Raw genomic sequence first — 20,166 nt, forward strand, 5'->3', positions numbered from 1 at the left:
CTTGATAAATTGCATGCATATATTGGTGATTTTGAATCTGTTCAAAGTTTTGATTTTTCTACCCTATATACCACTTTGCCTCATATTCTTATTAAGAAAAAATTCACACACCTAATTAAATGGGCATTTAAAAAGTCGGAATGCGAATACATATGTTCAAACTCTTTTACGTCATTTTTTAGTTAGCAACAAACAAAAGAGCTATGTCAATTGGACATGCTTTGATACTATATCTGCCCTTGAATTTTTACTTGATAACATTTTTGTTCGCTTTGGAGATTCCGTATATCGTCAAGTTATCGGAATTCCAATGGGGACTAACTGTGCACCACTTATTGCGGACCTGTTTTTGTATTGTTATGAGTTACAATTTATGACTAAAATCAGCAAAGACCCATCGAAACAACATCTGATACAAAAATTTTACAATACTTTTAGATATTTGGATGATATATTGGCTCTCAATAATGACGACTTCAGTATGTATACTAAAGAAATTTATCCTGTTGAACTTACTTTAAATAAAGCTAATACTAACAATGACCACTGTCCTTTCCTCGATCTTGATATCTATATCATTAACGGGAAGCTTAATACAAAAATTTATGATAAAAGAGATGATTTTTCATTTCCTATCGTTAATTATCCATTTTTAGATGGTGACGTTCCCTTGTCACCATCTTATGGTGTTTATATATCTCAACTTGTACGATTCGCTCGTGTATGTAACAACGTATTAGATTTTAGCGAGAGAAATTTATGTATTACTGAAAAATTATTACACCAGGGTTTTCGATATCATAAACTAGTCAAAACATTTACTAAATTTTATCATCGGTATAAGGACATCATTCGTAAATATAACTCAATATGCAGACATCTTATACGTTCGGGTATTTCACATCCAATCTTTTATCATGGTAATATTCTTTACAAAGCACAAAAATGTCAGTATATATTCACCTCAAAAGCTAACAAAACCTTTAAACAGATATAAGAAGGGATATAGTTACGATACTGTTGTCAGGTCATTAAAGATTGCATATTTTGGCTTTAATATTGATTCACTTATAGGGTCTTTGCATCGGAATTAAACATATTTATTCTAAAACCAGTTGTTGGCATGACACGGGTTATGTTCCTCTCATATATTTTATGATGGTATAATACTAAACCCCTAACAGGAGGGATTGTGCCTGATATTCATATGATGAAGACATAATCTTTCAATCAGTTTAATTGAGGTCTGGAGCTGGCATGTCAGTAACTGCTAGTAGTCTGTTGTTATTTATGTATTATTGTCATTTTGTTTATTTTCTTTTGTTTCCTATTCGGACATCGGACTCGGACTTCTCTTAAACTGAGTTTTACTGTGCGTACTGTTGTACGTTTGTTTTTTCTACATTGGCTAGAGGTATAGGGGGAGGGTTGAGATCTCAAAAAACATGGTGAACCCCGCCGCATTTTTGCGCCTGTCCTAAGTCAGGAGCCTCTGGCCTTTGTTAGTCTTGTATCATTTTTAATTTTAGTTTCTTGTGTATAATTTGGAGTTTAGTATGACGTCCATTATCACTGAACTAGTATACATATTTGTTTAGATGCCAGCTGAAGGACGCCTCCGGATGCGGGAGTTTCTCGCTGCATTGAAGACCCATTGGTGGCCTTCGGCTGTTGTCTGCTCTATGGTCGGGTTGTTGTCTCTTTGACACATTCCCCATTTCCATTCTCAATTTTAATTAAATAAAAAACAAAAAAACATTACGAGAACAATTAAAGTTCTTAAAGTAATATATAGATAAAAAATCTATAACTTTAGATATATAATAGATATAAGAAGATGTGGTATGAGTGCCAATGAGACAACTCTCCATCCAAGTCAAAATTTAAAAAAGTAAACCATTATAGGTCAAAGTACGGTCTTCAACACGGAGCTTTGTCTCACACCGAACAGTAAGCTATAAAGGGCCCCAAAAAATACGCATTTTAATGCAAGTGCGGTTGATATAGATAACAAACAAACAGCCAAAAATAGATATCCATATATATATATAGTACACAGGTAGTTTAGATAAACATAATTAACTAGCCAAAGAAGAAAGAAAGTTAAGCATGTCTACGGGTTGTCCTGTGTCAGCAGTAAATAGGAAAGCATTATGGTTACCTAAATGCAGCTGACACCAGGGGGTGATACCTTATGGACCATAGGCATGTAAAATATGTGTAAATGTCTCGTTCCGACCTGTATCAAAAGCAAACAAGGTAGCATCATAGGAAACTTGAATGCAGTTGATACCATGGGACGATGCCTTAATGATATAAGAGAACATTAGAACAAATTATGTTTCTATAAATATATATATAAAAAAAATCGGCTATTATGTTTGTGATATTCAGATCTATATATTGCTAAGATGTCCAATCAAATGTACATACACACATAGATTCCCATTAAATAATCTTCACTAAGGAAGATGTTTGTATATAAAATTACATATTTTTTATTTATTTTAAGTAAATGAACATTTTCTACACTAAATAACCTGATGATTTTGTTTTGACTGCCCATATTATTAAAATAAGAATTACATTTCGCAATGCTAGCTAACATATAATATCTATCATCCTCAAATGTGTTGCAATCAAAAACAAAATGAGCCTCGTCTTCGACAGTATTGGAAGAACATTTAATTATTACATATTCTGTTAATTTGGGGAATACCCTAGCTCATATCTACCTAGTTCTACTTGTAACTTATGAGAAGATACACGTAACTTTGTAAAACTTCTTCTTAGCTCAAAGTTCTTGATCATTCAATGTGTTAGATATTTTTCAAAACCAAAGTTTGTTTTATATAAATGGTAATTTTTCAGTTTACTGTCTGAAAATTTATCTAGTTGTGTATTTATATATATACTTACTTCTTAAATTTGTATAAGGATTCATAAAATGGAGTATTATAAGCAGAAACATTTTAAAGTTCAAGTGAAACTACCAGATCCCCGCTAATCCTCTGTCTGGAAGTACACGTAGATACTTCGTTACATTGTAAGAGGCGTAAATTAGAACTTATTATTCATTTCAGTCTTAAAGTTTATTAACGATGCATAGATAATTAACTCCCAGTAATTCCATTTTAGTATGACAATTCTATGTTAAGTATTCACCTTTAAGTCCCTGTATTTTCTTTTCGCTGTGATAGACCCCGTTTCATCTTTGGTAAGGACCGTACTTTAAAACAACTTTAACCATTTTCTGAAATGTAAAATGGGAGATAACTAAGTATATAATTTGATCATTTAAAGAAAACAAGAGTTATAAAACTTACGTTATGATCTGTTTCTATCGTCGTCAAAACAAAACAAAATGTTTATGTATACATATTACACCAATCTAATTAAAGAGTGCGAAGATTTGATTTTAATTAGATTGCACATTACACATGTTTACTTTCCGTATGAATAAATAAAACAGAATCAAGGTGTCAATAAAACACTAGTAAAATAAAAACATGTAGTAATGTTGTTGTTTGTTTTTTTTTAATTCATATTCATTGTTAGAATGGATAACGGTTGTAAATTAAAAAAAATATGGGGCGATAAAAACAAACTTAAATAAGTTTATTCGCATTCATTATTATAGTTTCTAAGTTTGATTATGGGAAATGAATGAGGGAATTAACTAAACAATACGTCTACATGTACATTTATTAACAAACAAAAATAATTTCTTTGTATATATAAAATCAAAATTTCTCACCGTATTATAGTTTAAAGTTGTTGGGTTTAAAATTCCGGTTTTAGAATTAAAATACACTTATTCAGACAACTATCAATGTCAAAACAATATCGATCAGTCCACTATTTATTACAAAAGGTTAGGGTTAAATTTCAGTACATGTACAATTATAATCATAAAGCCAATAAAAAATAGGTTTAATAACTGTACAAAAAGCAGGTACTAAGTATAAGTATTTCATGTATTGTAATGGTTTAACATGATTTTCTTTCAACAATTGCCACTTAACCAGTCGAGGATAAAACCTATAGTATTAGCCACCGGTACAAATAGGACAAACGCCCAGGCGCGTAGCTACGTTTACGTCAAAACGCCCGGGCGTACACATAAATTTTAGAGAAAAAATATTTAATCTAAATAAAATAAAAGATCTGGTTAAATGCCTTTTAATTCTTTCCTCTATGACTTGTAATTGAAGAAAGAAGTGACGAAATTTACTTTTAATCAAATGGTATCATATTATTTATACATTTGTTCATTTTCTGTCAAAGTGTGAATATCGAGCCTGTGACCTTTATGTCGCAAAAGCGACACATACCGATCTTAGATTCCGTCGGCGTCGTCAACACTTAGGTTTGGTGTGTGCATGGTTGAAGTTTGTTCAAGCATTTAATAACTTTGTCAAACCTTCATGGAATGTAATGAAATTTGGACAGAAGCTTTCTAATGACCAAAAGATAGTATCCAGAGCATAATAAAAATATATTTTTTCCGTATTTGACTGATAAAAGGACTTATTTTTGCAGTTAATAAGTAGATACAGTAAGATAGTCTTAGGTTAAAGTTTGTTAAACATCAATTACTTTGTCAAACCTTCATCGAATTTTAAGACAATTTGGCAGAAGCTTTTTTATGATTAAGAGATAATGTCTGAAGCAAAATTTGAAAGATCATTTTTTTTTTATTTTTCTGTATTTAACTGACAGACGGATTATTTTATATTTATTTTTTTTGCAATTAACAGACTGGATTAAATTTTTGTGACATGTTAAATCTTTATACCTTCATAGATTGTTATGACACTTGGATATCAGCTAATTGTTCAATTTCATAAAAAGCATCGGAATAAAAAGTTTGTTTTTTTCTTAAATTCCGCTTTTACACTGACAGCAGCAATCCCAGGCGAGACACATGCCTTACACATTTTTATGTTACACCTGACCATCTATAAACATTAATCAGTTCCTGTGTCCATAAACAAAATTTGTGCATAAAAATTGGAGAAAATAAGATGAAGTTAAAATAATTAATATATGACAACATTGAAATGGAAACTCTTTGCTTTTTGGGATTTTTGTCGATTGCTTGTGTTTAATCCCACATCTCCCTTTAAACATATTATAAAGTGACTGGTTTGGACATTTTTCTCTGAAACCTATGACCATTAGATTCCAAATGAACACAATAACTGATAAATTAACAAATTAGACTCTAAAGTATGTTACTATTGATGAGTTTTTTATGACAAATTTATTTAAAATAATATTTCTTTCTCAATAACGAGTGAGCTTCCTGGTGCTTCACCTCCAACGAACCTCTTACCAGGAAGTCCTCTGACCTAAACCTGCTGGTGGCACTCACGCCCCTCGCCAAGGTTCGGGCGTACACTTAAAAATGGCCAAGCTACGCCAAAATACAAACTCTTTCCCCATATTAAACGATAGATGACATGCAGGATTTACCAACTGAAACATATTGTACACACTACAGGCCACACCTGCCACCAATTGCAACACCAAACAACTTCGGCAAAAATAGGCATACATACAAAGATACACAACATCGAACGACGAATGTATGATCCAAATATTTATGCAGGGATCTGCATGGATGAAGTTTTAACCATGGAGGAACTTTCAATCGGACAACTAGCCTAACTTAGTACCCTAAACTGGTCCGCCATAACATCTAAATCTCCTCTCGGATTTATTTTAGGGATAAGTGAACACAACGTACAGGGGTCCAGTTTACTTAGTACCCTTGGTCTCGCTCGCCTCCATTGAGTCAACTCTGCGGACCTGGGACCTAATATAACAAGAGATAATTAATGTCACAGAACTGTCTTACTAAATGTTTGACCAAGAAAAGGAAAAGAGAAAGATAGAAAAAGAAAGATGAAATGTACAATCAGTATTTTGTTATATGAGATTGCTCTAAACTTTGAACTTCCTTAATTTAAAAGTAAGACCTGATATATAACGCTGTATTCGATATATATGTCCCAGGTCAAAATAATGGTTTAATTTCTTTAGGTCATTTAGTAGTGTCCGTATTGTCACATGTTAGAAAAAACAACTAAATTGTTGTTAAATGTAAAATCTACAAGATTTACATTCTGTATCTTTGATATGCACCTAAATTTTCAAGAAAAAAGTGTTAATTAATTTTTTGTTTCAATAATATCTTTTAAGATAAAAATCAAACTATGTCAATGACACACAATATTACTATACTCTTATTATTACACATGTATAATACAATTGATACAAAATCATCGATCTTGGATCATGTCTATACTGATTTCATTACAAGTTGCGACTTAACCAATTGCATTAAGGGTTTTGATCCCATAATGAAAATTTGATGAAAATTTGCAAATAGGCTATTTTTTACCTGATTAAATCAAATATGTAATAAAAAATATACCTTCATGTGCTACTTTTTGAGTAAAATGAGTTCGAAATTTCAGATATATGCTCAAAATTCGGATTTGTGGACGTATTTTTCCTTCCGAAAGAAATGCATAACTTTTTTGTTTTAAAAGAAAAACACAAGCTGTTTTTTTGTTAAATTATTTGTAATTTCTGTTTTATATAAGTATCCTATAAATTTATGAAATCTTTTGTTTAGAAATAACTCAAATTTATCAAATGTTCATGAATGTAGAAAAAAACGTCATGTTTTGCTGTATATTTATCAAATTTAAAAAAAAATGCATTATTGACTTTTTCATGATGTATATATATATGCCCCTTGTGGGTCCTTAATTTGTCATAAAATGTTCTTGTTCTAAGGCTTGTTCTATATTTACATATTATTTGATTTATTTTTCGATTATTTTTTTATTTAAACTTTAAATAATTTGGGATAAAAATTAATTAAAAAACGATGGAACAAAAAATATTGGAATGGCCTTACAATTTGTTTATTCGTTGCTACCAACCATGTCGATTGAGTATTGATTTGTTTTTTATGAATTACAGGTTAACCTGTCAGCAATTTTATGATAAGTGTATAGATTTTCCGAATGAAAAAGCATGCAACAGCAAAAATATATCCGTTGACAAGAGAGAAAGCAGAGACGATTCGAACAGAAGGCCTCACTAAAAATGAGTTAAAAGACGAAAAGATCCGAAAACTGTCTACGTTAACAATAAATCTTTGTTTATTTTTAGTATCATGACGACAGTATAGGTATTTAAACCTCGGATCGCTCTGTGTTCGTCGGAACTGTTGAAAACTCCCCTTCTGGTCGGTCGTGAAAATGATTGACTGGAAGCGAATTCTTTCGTTGGGCTAAAACCACCAACAACCAACGCTTACTTCGTAACTCTCCTGAGTTTTCACACTTAGGAAACTATTCCCGGTTTTTGGGCCCTCACCAATAGCGACCCCGCTAACCCTTCACGGGCTATGGGGTAGGTGTGGACAACCCAAAGACCACAGTGGTACTACTTTTGACCTAAAGTGTTGTACTATATTCATTATCGGCAATAGTATACTGGCTGTGGTCTTTGCGGAATAACAACAAACAGGACAAAAGGTAGGTGTTTACGAAAGATTTATATATCAGATAGTTCTACCGATCCAGTTGACAAAGGTAAGAAAGGGGGGGGGGGGGGGGGGGGGGGGGGGTATTTGTTTTCTTTTTCTTTACTCACAATGGCATGGGAAATTTGATTTTTAAGGAAGATTTTAATTTTGATTGTAATTCTACTTTAATTATTGTTATATGTGTATACATAATCGAAATTCTATAACTAGCAAAATTTAAAAAAAAAATTGTCTGGAATACAACTGAAGCATGCAGGACTATAATTTGGTTTAGTACTTTTATTTATTTGAAAACCTATTTTAGAAGAACCATTCTACTCTTAGTATAGTACTGATAGACGTATTTCACGTAAGTATAAATCCCAAAAACCAGGAACGACTTCCTTTTAGAGAGTTACGAAGTAAGCATGGTGATTCTTGTCCTCGAAAGAATTTGTTTCCACTTTGTCTGTGTTGACTGTTGACCAGCAGAGGAGTTCACTTGACCAGTAGAGGAGCTCATCGAAGTTACACAATAGAACTGGAATTATATTCGTCATAGGATATTGATATTTGTAGATATGAACTTTCTGGATAATAAACAAATACGCCTTGTATAAACAATTGTCAATGATTGTTTAATCTGAAAAGATGATAACGAATCTCCTATTTATTATAGTACGACCGCAAACAAATTTTTGCGTCGTATAAATAAATGCTATCATGTCGTCGTCGTCGTCCTAAGACGCATTTAGTTTCCGGACAATAACTTTAGTTTTAGTGCATGGATCTCTATAAATTTTTAACAGAAGGTTCAATACCACTAAAGAAAGTTTGGGATTGATTTTGGGGGTTATGGTCCCAATAGTTTAGGAATTAGGGGCCAAAAAGGGGGCCCAAAATAAGCATTTTTGTAGTTATCAAACAATAACTTGTGTTTAAGTGTATGAATCTCTCTGAAATTATACCACAAGTTTCCATACCATGAAGGGATGGTTAGTATTTACTTTTGGGGGTTATTGCTCAAAATGTTTCGGAATTGGGGGCAAAAAAAGGGGAAAAACTAGGTTTTTCTGGTCAATGGACAATTAAGACAATTTAAAAGCAGTGTAAGGGAGGTAATTCAAAAACATTTAACATACAATGTTGGGTATGTTCGAATCTACCTCCCTTACACTATTTGTCAATTATGTATAGAGAAATGTCAGGTTTTGGACTAATTTAAAAAAAAAAGGGGGTGGTAGTAGTTTTCAATTTATTATTTTTTTCCAAATTTCTCAAATTCCAAATTTTTGAAAAGTTTGAAGAAGAAATCCTTAATTGCACAATATTGCGCAATAGATTTGTAAGATCTTGACATTTGTTTTGTGTCAGAAACTCATATTATGTCCAAAATTTGATCACATTCCAAATTCAGAGCTCTATAATCAAGCTTGAATGTTGTGTCCATACTTGCCCCAACTGTTCAGGGTTCGACCTCTGCGGTCGTATAAAGCTGCGCCATGCGGAGCACCTGGTTTCTGACATTGGATTTAAAAAAGAGGCGTAAGATATGAAGGGGACATTCAAACTTATAAGTCAAAAATAAACTGACAACGCTATGGCGTTTAGATTTAATCGTAAAGAACTAAAATTACAAATAGAAATCAGTAACAAAAAATATCATTAACAAAAATACCAGGGAAAAGGAGTAGGGTTAACGCAGTGCTAAAATTGATACTAAGATTGTATCTTTATACGCCCGTTTACGAGACGTATTATGGTATACCGTTGTCCATCTGTCCGTCCGTCTGCCGTCCGTCCGTCCGTCGTCAACATGTCGGACAATAACTCAAAAACGCTTGAACCAATTCGCATGAAACTTTGTCGAATTGTTTATATCTATTGACGTGAGCTCCCTTTCGTTTTTTATAAATTTTAGATTTTACATTTCCGAGTTTTGGGGTTTTATTCATTACAAAAAGGAGGGTTTTCCAGTTTTCGGACAATAACTCTAAAACACTTTCACCAATTTGCGAGAAACTTTGGTGAATTGTTTATATATATTGACATGAGCTCCCTTTTGATTTTTATACGACCGCAAAAAAATTTTTGTGGTCGTATATTGGTATGACGTTGGCCTCGTCGTCGTCGTCGTCGTCGTCGTCTGGCGTCGTCCGGCGTCGTCCGAAGACACATTGGTTTTCGCACTCTAACTTTAGTTTAAGTGAATGGATCTCTATGAAATTTTACCACAAGGTTCAATACCACAAAAGGAAGGTTGGGATTGATTTTGGGGGTTATGGTACCAACAGTAAAGGAATTAGGGGCCAAAAAGGGGCCAAAATAAGCATTTTTGTAACTTCCAGACATAACTTGTGTGTTAGTGTATGGATCTCTCTGACATTGTACCACAAGGTTCCATATCACAAAAGGAATGCTGGGATTGATTTTGGGGGTAATTGCCTCAAAATTTTAGGAATTAGGGGGCCAAAAAAGGGGCAAAAAAACAAGCATTTTTCTAGTTTCATGACAATAACTTGTGTGTAAGTGTATGGATCTTTCTGAAATTGTACTACAAGGTTCCATATCACAAAGGGAATGCTGGAATTGAGTTTGGGGGTAATTGCCAAAACGTTTAGGAATTGGGGGCTAAAAAGGGGCCAAAAATAAGCATTTTTCTAGTTCCCAGACAATAACTTGTGTTCAAGTGTATGGATCTCTCTGAAATTGTACTGCAAGGTACCATACCACAAAGGGAAGGCTGGGATTGATGATGGGGGTAACTGCCTCAATATTTTAGGAATTAGGGGCCAAAAAGGGGCAAAAAACAAGCATTTTTCTAGTTTCAGGACAATAACTTGTGTGTAAGTGTATGGATCTTTCTGAAATTGTACTACAAGGTTTCATATCACAAAGGGAAAGCTGGGTTTGAGTTTGGGGGTAATTGCCCTAAATGTTTAGGAATTTGGGGCCAAAAAGGGGCCAAAAAACACATTTTTCTAGTTTCCAGACAATAACTTGTGTTCAAGTGTATGGATCTCTCTGAAATTGTACTGCAAGGTACCATACCACAAAGGGAAGGCTGGGATTGAGTTTGGGGGTGATGAATCATAAGGGGGTTCAAAAAATTTGGGGGGGGGGATTTTTTTTTTCCTTTTTTTTTTTCTTTTAAAATTTTCCATTTTAAGTTGGTTATTTCTGATTTATATTTAAAAGCAAATAATAATGATATGGTAGGAGATACACACCAAACAGGATGTGTAAATTATTATATAATAAGTATTGTGCAATAGCAAGAAATTTTCAATTGCACAGTATTGCACAATAGCAAGAAATCTTCAATTGCACAGTATTGCGCAATAGCAAGAAATCTTCAATTGCACAGTACTGCGCAATAGCAAGAAATATCCAATAGCACAATATTGCGCAATAGCAAGAAATTGTCAATTGTACAGTATTGCGCAATAGCAAGAAATATTTAATTGCACAGTATTGTGCATTAGAAGATACTTCGTATAAATTGCTTATTTCTTGACCAATTTCAATGGGGTTTTATTCTTGACTTCTTGGGGTTCTTTAATATGCTGAATCTAACCGTGTATTAAGTTTTTGGATTTTGGGCCCCGTTTTTAAATTGGTCCACATTGAGGTCCAAAGGGTCCAAAATTAAACTTTGTTTGATTTCCTCAAAAATTGAATTATTGGGGTTTTTTGATATGCCGAATCTAACCGTGTATTTAGATTCTTAACTTTGGTTCCGTTTTCAAATTGGTCTACATTAAGGTCCAAAGGGTCCAAAATTAAACTTAGTTTGATTTTAACAAAAATTGAATTCTTAGGGTTCTTTGATATTCTGAATCTAAACATGTGTTTAGATTTTTGATTATGGGCCCAGTTTTCAAGTTGGTCCAAATCGGGGTCCAAAATTAAACTTTGTTTGATTTCAACAAAAATTGAGTATATGGGGTTCTTTGATATGCTGAATCTAACCATGTATTTAGATTTTTGATTTTTGGGCCCCGTTATCAACTTTGTCCACATTGAGGTCAAAAGGGTCCAAAATTAAACTTTGTTTGATTTCATCAAAAATTAAATTCTTGGGGTTCTTTGATATGCTGAATCTAACCATGTATTTTGATTTTGGATATTGGACCATAATAGGTGAATGTCCAATTTAAAATTTTTAAGTTCTTAGACCACATTCATTCTGTGTCAGAAACCTATGCTGTGTCAAATATTTAATCACAATCCAAATGCAAAGCTGTATCAAGCTTGAATGTTGTGTCCATACTTGCCCCAACTGTTCAGGGTTCGACCTCTGCGGTCGTATCAAGCTGCGCCCTGCGGAGCATTTTATTATAAATTTTAGATTTTACGTTTACTAGTTATGCGATTTTATTCATTAAAAAAGGGGGATTTACCAGTTTTCAAACAATAACTCCAAAATGCTTTCAGCAATTTTCATGAAACTTTGGTAAATTGTTTATATCTATTGTTGTAAGCGCCCAATTGATTTTTATGAATTTTAGATTTTACGTTTCCGAGTTATGGGATTTTATTCATAAATAAAGGGGTGATTTTCAAATTTTCGGACGATATCCTTAAAGTGCTTTGAGCAGATATCATTAAACTTTGGTGACTGATTTATATCTATTAAGACAACTTCCCATTAGTTATTTTTTTTATAAATTTCTGATATACCATTGAGAAGTTATTGAACTTTATTCTTTGAAAACAGGACGGGGGTATCATGCGCTCATGGCGCAGCTGTTTATTTTATTTGGCCGAAACACTGAACATTTTTACCTAGAAATATTTTTGCACGTCACATTATAAATTACGTAATTTTTACCCTTTAATTATGTATTATTTGTTTTGTTACGTCAGCTATGGTCCAATATTTTTGTTTCTAGCATGGCTAATTTAGGCTGAACTTTAACCCCCTAAAAATGTTGTGTCTATGGTTTCAGTTTAAATTTTGTACCTTTTGATTATATAATGTAGAAATTCATAGGTCCAAAAGCTTTAGGGTCTATATAATGTACTCTCATGTCTTTTATGGCAGATGATACCATGTATACGGTATGGAGTTTTCTCATCGTTGAAGGCAAGACTGTGACCTATACTTTGTTAAATCCACTTATTTGAACTCTGGTGGATAACTGTCTATTAGAAATCATACCACATTTCTTTATTTTTATATCCTTTTTAACTTGCAAAAATAAATCCATTTTAGAATCAAATCGTGGATTTTCTTTAATTTAAATATTTTATAATGAGAAAGACATTTTCGACCAAATTTTGGCAAACATGAACCTTGCTTTTAAATTGTTTTTACTCCCCAATACATGTAGGTAGTAAAATTGCAACATATAATATATATTATTGAATTAAGAAAAGAGGATTATTTATTAGTCGACCTCTATCTCTTTGTGTTTTGTGGTTTGTGTTTGTTTTGTTTCAAGCTTACAAATAGAATAAACATCTTTGATAAGGTCAGAATTTACATGACTGCACGTACAACCTGAAACTTAAAGACGAATATGAACGATTTGGTTTCAGTCCGAAATTTGATCGACATGTAACGTGTAACAACATACATTGTGTCTGTTTTCAAAAACATGTCATACCTTGATAGAATATCTGCCAATCAAATTTTTGACAATATTTCATAAAATTAAATAAACGATTCCATATTTCTAATTACAACCCATTTAGAGCAATATATACTAATGCAATTCACAACACTCATACAATATTTAAACATAACGATTGCTACATGTAATAAATGACACAATGATGTAGAAAAATTTAGAGGAAGAGATACATGTAACCAGTACAAAGAGAGATCATAACTCAATTTAAATTTGTTAACTTGTCCGGTCTCGGCTGATATTTTAACACTAAATTCTGTTTAGAAATCTTCGTCGGAGTAGAAAGGCGTTGTTCCTATGTTTCTATGATGAGCCAACTGTGCCGTATTAATGCACAGTGATATTAAAAAAAAAGACTGCCTGATTATATAGACTGATGTCCATTAGGGAAGATTCTAGGCCTCTATAAATTTCTTTATGACGGATTACTGTCTCATTGGTATAAACTCCACAGCTTCTATCTATTCATAGAAAAATTATATAGATTTTTTTCTATAGTTTCTGTCAGACCAATTACACGCAGTTAAATGTACATGTAGTTGTTTAGGTTATCAATTATATATCCTTCTCTTTTTTTTGGAATTATCCTTGAGGGCTCAGAATTTCTCCAGATACTAAACTCCGAGAAGCCACTCTTTCTTCATCTTCGCTAGCCAAGGGTTACGATCCACTCCCCTCCTCTGAGGAGGGTGGGTCGTAACCCTTGGCTAGCGAAGAGTCTCTTTCTTGAGTTCCCCTCTTCGAGCACCCAGATATCCAAGTATTATACCACTTGATCAGGCCCGCCGCTCTCATTTTTTACCACTAACTCTTTTTAATCTGATTAGTTTAAAATCCAGGTGTGGCAAACATTTTTTTAATAATCTAAAATAACTCCTTAAATATCAAAATATACACGTACATGTAGATTATATCAATTAAATGAATGTGTTACAAAGTTCCCCAAATTACATTCTACAATCAATGCGTATAAAGCAGAAACGTATTCAAAGGACATGTATGAGGGTCTGTATGATCCTGTATGGGGTTTTCAGAATAGAGAATAATAGGTCGAAAAATAATAAAGAATAGAGAAAATGGGCAAAACAAAAAGAAAAGAGAAAAATGTCCTTAAAAAAAATTAGAATAAAAAAATCAAGGTCCATCCCTCCAGACCCTCATGTATGATTAAGGTACAGTGGCGGATCGGGGGGGGGGGGGGGGGGGGCATGAGTTATAACTCTCCCTTTTTAGTCCCCTACCGACGAAGTCTGTCTGTCTGTCAATCCGTCAGTCCGGAAAATCAGTTTTCCAGACTTTTTTCTTCATGCTTGAATATATTGATTTGGTATTCGGTGTATTGTTTTATCATGACAAGTTACAGGTCAAGTTCTATTTTCACGATTTTAGATTTTCTCCTTGTTCAGTTAAAGCCCTTTCTCTAGAATTAAATTTTTGATGAAATACTTATTAATTACTAGATTTCTGTTCAAAGGGAAATAACTCATTTTTAAAAAGGTAGATAGGGTGTCTTCCTCCATCTTGGATTTTGAAATACCAGAAAACAATCGGTCTAGATCTTTAAGAAAATGTGAAAATTTTGAGAGTAGTAGGCAATTCATGTGTAAGAATTTTCATTTCAATATAGAAAATGACATGTTTTATCATATTTATGGTTGTATTTTACAAAAAACAGAATACTTTTTGTTTGATTCAATTTTTTCCAACTTTGCCATATAAGGGGAGACAACTCAAATGTAAGGGCAGATAATTCAGATAAAGTTACTTTTACAATAGAATGTGTTAGGAATTTACCTATTTTATTATGTAGCAAGAAAACAGGTCCCGTGACCCCATTTTTTCTTTTTCTTATCTGAAAGCATAATATTAGAGCTATCTTCTCATATTTTATCTCAAAATTATATGGTGTAGTTTTCGTTTTATGGCAGAAAATTGGGTTTTCCATGCATAATCTATACAAAATCTGTCAATTTTGCACAACCTGTAGCGTGAAAATAAGCCCCGTGACCCATTCTTTTTATTATTTTTTTTTAAAAAGCATGATATAAACTACATTTTGGCAAATTATTAAAAAATTCTATGGATTATAATTTAGACACCCCATCTACCTTAAGATAAATGACATTTTTTTTTCTTTTCTTTAGTAAATTGTTTGTAGTTTACACCATGACAAGTTATCGATCAAGTTAGAATTTCGTTCTATTACAATGAATTTTTAACTGGTAGGGGACTATATGTACTGCCATGCAATACTCACAGAATGCTTGTTTGACGATCAATGCTTTTGAGTTGGGACATTTGGTTGGAACCCCCCCCCCCCCCTTTAACCTGGGTTGATACCCGCCTCTTAAGAAATAGCTGGATCCCCCGAGGTACACTTTTTGATTGTCTATTCATTAAAATTTCAAATGTCTATTAATTTACTAATTTCAAGTGATCTTTACTACACAAATACTTATCCATTCATGTACAATTTTATAATTCATAACTTGGATTTGATAATCTTTTACGTATAACGACACGTTGAAAAAAAAAATCATAGGTATGTGGATACATGTTTTCATTCAAAAATTTAAAACTTTTGGGAAAAGTTTTTGTTTATTTGCAGCTGTTATGTATTAATTATCATCAGTTTATATTCGAACGAATAAAACAAAAATGTCAACAAAATATTACGAATTGTCATTTGACGGGGCAGGCGGTAACGGAAAGAAAACATCAGAAAACCATATCCACAAAAAAAATAATTAAAAATTAAAATTAAAATCGAATCGAAACCTCTGCTTCATAAAGAATAATATACATATACATGGCCACGGAGACCACTCTTTTATAATTTGAAAAAGTGGGACAGACATCCAACCGACACAAATGACCAAACTGTGACACTCTAGAAATCAACATACGGTATTAAACAAAAGGTTGCTAGTCAATTTCTAAATAGTTTTGTGCTCGAGTGTAAAGGAAAACATGTCGTGAATCTTTATTAATTCAATTTCAAACACACCGTTTATCCTGATCTGAAATAAGTGGCGCGATCCGCGGATTTTGAGGGGCAATTATACGAAAAAACAAACGATTGGTAAGTACATTTGTGATCCGATTCCCACAGAAGATCAAGATTTTACCTACCGACCGTTTCTTTATGTCGTGTAATTGCTCCTCGGAATTTGGATCCATTCGCGGAATTCGGATCGGGATACCAGGTTTTTAATAGCCTTACAATTGGTGCAGATACATACAAATAGCATATTAAACATGATGTATGATATATGAAAAACAATTCAAAACAACAAAGATATACAAACAATCAATACTATAGGACTGGTAACATATCATTCTCCATCCTCAGTTATAATGAATGTTACTGTTTTAATGTCACCTCATTGGTGCTGACGGATTTAGAAATTGTTGATGTTGATTGTTTGTTGGTTGCTTAACGTCCAGTGGCAAATATTTCATGTGTGTTCAGGACGAGTTAATTAAGTACTTAAATCGTCTTCTACAGTATAAAAATTCGTTATGATCGAAAGAGTCCAGAGCCTGGGGCACAACGATACAATTAAAACAGAGTCCACAGTCCCCAAATTGTTTAATATTAAACTTGCACTCATAAAGATTTATAAGAATAGCTACATGTCGCGTACTCGTTTGTTTAAACAAAATACATCTATGATCCATTGAATAAATATTATAGCTTATGAACCTAAATATACAACAAAAGAAAATATGTATGTACATATTTGTTTTCTATTGTTTAAAATAAATCTTTCAATGCAAAATATCTATACGTTTAAAGATTTAAATTTATCTTGTTGGTATCTATAAAAGCTTCGTATTAACATGGAAGTAATATTTATATGGTCAATATAATACTTCCATATGGTATTAATAAGTAAACATCAAATCAAATCTATACTTTCTGGTCAATGAATGGGTCAGTTATTATCGATGATTACATAATATGAAAGAGAAAAACACTGTTAATTGCCATCTGTAAAAATATTTTTAATTAAGTATACAAAATCATCTAGTTAGTAGAAATTGTTTTACCGCTAATTTTAATCTTATGTCATTTTACAGTTATACAAATTACATATTGATTTTCGGTAGGTGTTTTGTTTGACAACGCTTTTTCACACGGTATGCTTGTATACCGTCCGATAATTCTTTATCGTATTAATTTTAATTTTCCGCCATTTTCTTTTAACATTGTTTATTTTTCAACTTTAATTGTCCCTTTGTCCCTTTGTACCTTCTATCTATTTTTGAATGTTTTCTTAATATTCCAGACAGCTATGTGTGACATTAATTTATAAGGACGTATTACACATATGCATACTGATTTGCTGAACTGACTGGTGGAATAATTCTCCAATTGAAAAGATTAAACTTTTCAGATACGAGACTGAGGCTGATTTAGGTCAGGGCAAATGTGGGGACACCCCTATGAAGTTTCATGTATGATAAATGCCTCTATAGACATTTTACAAGTATATCACGCTAAAATTTGGCATCTCAGGGCCCTCCTTTTTCAATATTCTGGATCCGCATCTAGGTACCGGGCCATGTATCAACAAAATTTCCAAACAACCAATACAATATGATATAATTTTACGTTATAAAAAAGAAAATCTAGATGCAGGCATCCAAACAAAAAAAAAAGATATATATATACAAATAGAAAGAAGGATAGATATAAAAAAAAATAAAGAAATAGCCAACTTTGCGGCAAATGGATATCAAATATTTTTGAAAACCTGTTAAAACATATTGATCGTCACTATTGATTTAGTACAGATCTAGAGAAATTATATAATTTTTATTTTAGGAATCGATCAACTCCTGGCTATATAACAAATATATAGTAATGTTATATAACTTTTCATATTATTCATCAAACACAGCAAACTCAAGAAGCACGTCAACCACGGTAAAAATGTAATAACTAGGTTCATATATTTGTAACAGGGCAAGTCTTCTGTTTCTTTGAAAACTATGTGCAGTGACAAAATACATTTGTAGCTCTATTTTTTTAAGATTTCAAGATTTTATTTGAACAATCAGACAAAGATACATGTGTTACATGAGGTCAGTATGCGTATTGTTATGCGTTTACTTTTCTACATTGGCTAGAGGTATAGGGGGAGGGTTGAGATCTCATAAACATGTTTAACCCCGCCGCATTTTTGCGCCTGTCCCAAGTCAGGAGCCTCTAGCCTTTGTTAGTCTTGTATTATTTTTAATTTTAGTTTCTTGTGTACAATTTGGAGTTTAGTATGGCGTTCATTATCACTGAACTAGTATATATATTTGTTTAGGGGCCAGCTGAAGGACGCCTCCGGGTGCGGGAATTTCTCGCTGCATTGAAGACCTGTTGGTGGCCTTCTGCTGTTGTCTGTTCTGTGGTCGGGTTGTTGTCTCTTTGACACATTCCCCATTTCCATTCTCAATTTTATTAGTAATAATAGCATTACATAAACATGACGATCGAAATTTGATGTCCGTTTGATTGTAATGCATGCAATAATATAGGGTATGAGATTACTTGACCAATTGGCCAGGAAATACATGTGTAGTTGTGAGTTTACCAAAACCATTTCTGCTAAACGAAGAATTATTGGTTTGGCCTATTTACCATGTTATTGATTTTTGTTGTGCAATTCATTATATCAGCTAGTTTTGGATAAAAGAAGAAAGTTTCCGAAATAAAAATTGTAACGTCAGCAAAAAATATTCGAACTAGGAACATAGTAAAGTTAGATAGTATCCGAATAGAATCTACAAGGAAACATGTGTTTAAACACGAAATGACCCGATAAATGTCTACGCCTACAATTGTTTGTTTATTTTTAGTATCATGACGACAGTACAGGTATTTAAACCTCGGATCGCTCTGTGTTCGTCGGAACTTTGACAACTCCCCTTCTGGTCGGTCGTGAAAATGACTGATTGGAAGCGAATTCTTTCGAAGGTGAAAAAACACTCAAGTTGAATAACGCTTGTACTTCGTAACCCTCTTGAGTTTTTACACTCAGGAAACCGTTCCCGGTTTTTGGGCCCTCACCAATAGCGACCCCGCTAACCCTTTTATGGGCTATGGGGTAGGTGTGGACAACCCAAAGACCACAGTGGTACTACTTTTGACCTAAAGTGTTGTACTATATTCATTATCGGCAATAGTATACTGGCTGTGGTCTTTGCGGAATAACAACAAACAGGATAAAAGGTAGGTGTTTACGAAAGATTTATATATATATATATATCAGGAGTTATATGGTGTGTACCGACCAAGTAAACAAAGGTAAGAAAAAAGGGGGGTGTTTAAAAAAAAATCTTAGCTCACAATGGCATTGAGAATTTGTTGTTAGAAAGATTTAAAAGTTTATTTTAATTTTACTTTAGTTAATTTCTATATTGTTGTATAAATACATCCAAATTCTTTAACTGGCAAAATTCAAAAAAAAGAATTAAAATACAAACCGAAGCAGAACTATAATTTGGTAAGTACTTTTATCTGTTAATTTATATACTTATTTTACATAATCATTCTACACTAGTGTTGGTAGACGTATTTCACGTAAGTATCTTTCCCAAAAACCAGGAACGACTTCCTACTATAGAGTTACGAAGTAAGCATGGCGATTCTTCCCTTCGAAACAATTTGTTTCCAGTTTGTCTGTGTTGACTGTTGACCAGCAGAGGAGTTCATCGTAGTGATACGTGTGTGATTTATATATATTACAATATAATAATAAACTGATTGGATTATTATAAACGTTTAAATAACTTTAAAAAGCAATTAGTGTTTCCTCTTGCACAGGTGTCAACAAATCTCTGATACATATGAATACATTTCATATTGAACATCTATAGAATCGTTTTCAAAATTTGAATAAGAAAATAAATCGATGATACATGTCGTGAGTTTGATGCCCAGCCGGGTCAAGCCAAAATATTAAAAAAAAATGGTATTTCCTG

At 32.9% G+C, this 20,166-nt stretch overlaps 1 protein-coding gene across 6 annotated transcripts in view; it reads right to left on the bottom strand.

Annotated features, from left to right (window-relative positions):
* Positions 1 to 20,166, bottom strand: part of LOC127710176 (cytochrome P450 10-like) — a 270,280-nt gene that overhangs the window by 247,947 nt on the left and 2,167 nt on the right. For 2 of the 6 annotated variants that reach the window (XR_007986024.1, XM_052215933.1), the window contains exons 1-2: positions 3,758 to 3,884; positions 3,166 to 3,253 (exon numbers count right to left, since the gene is read on the bottom strand). The gene's annotated coding sequence lies outside the window, so the exon portion shown is untranslated. Of the gene's footprint in view, positions 1 to 3,165; positions 3,254 to 3,757; positions 3,885 to 6,934; positions 6,982 to 20,166 lie in introns of those variants that run through there. The other 4 variants (XR_007986023.1, XR_007986022.1, XM_052215937.1 and 1 more) reach the window with 4 other exon arrangements.

Source organism: Mytilus californianus, unplaced genomic scaffold (assembly GCF_021869535.1).
Source record: "Mytilus californianus isolate M0D057914Y unplaced genomic scaffold, xbMytCali1.0.p SCAF_7, whole genome shotgun sequence".
Taxonomy (NCBI): Eukaryota; Metazoa; Mollusca; class Bivalvia; order Mytilida; family Mytilidae; genus Mytilus; species Mytilus californianus.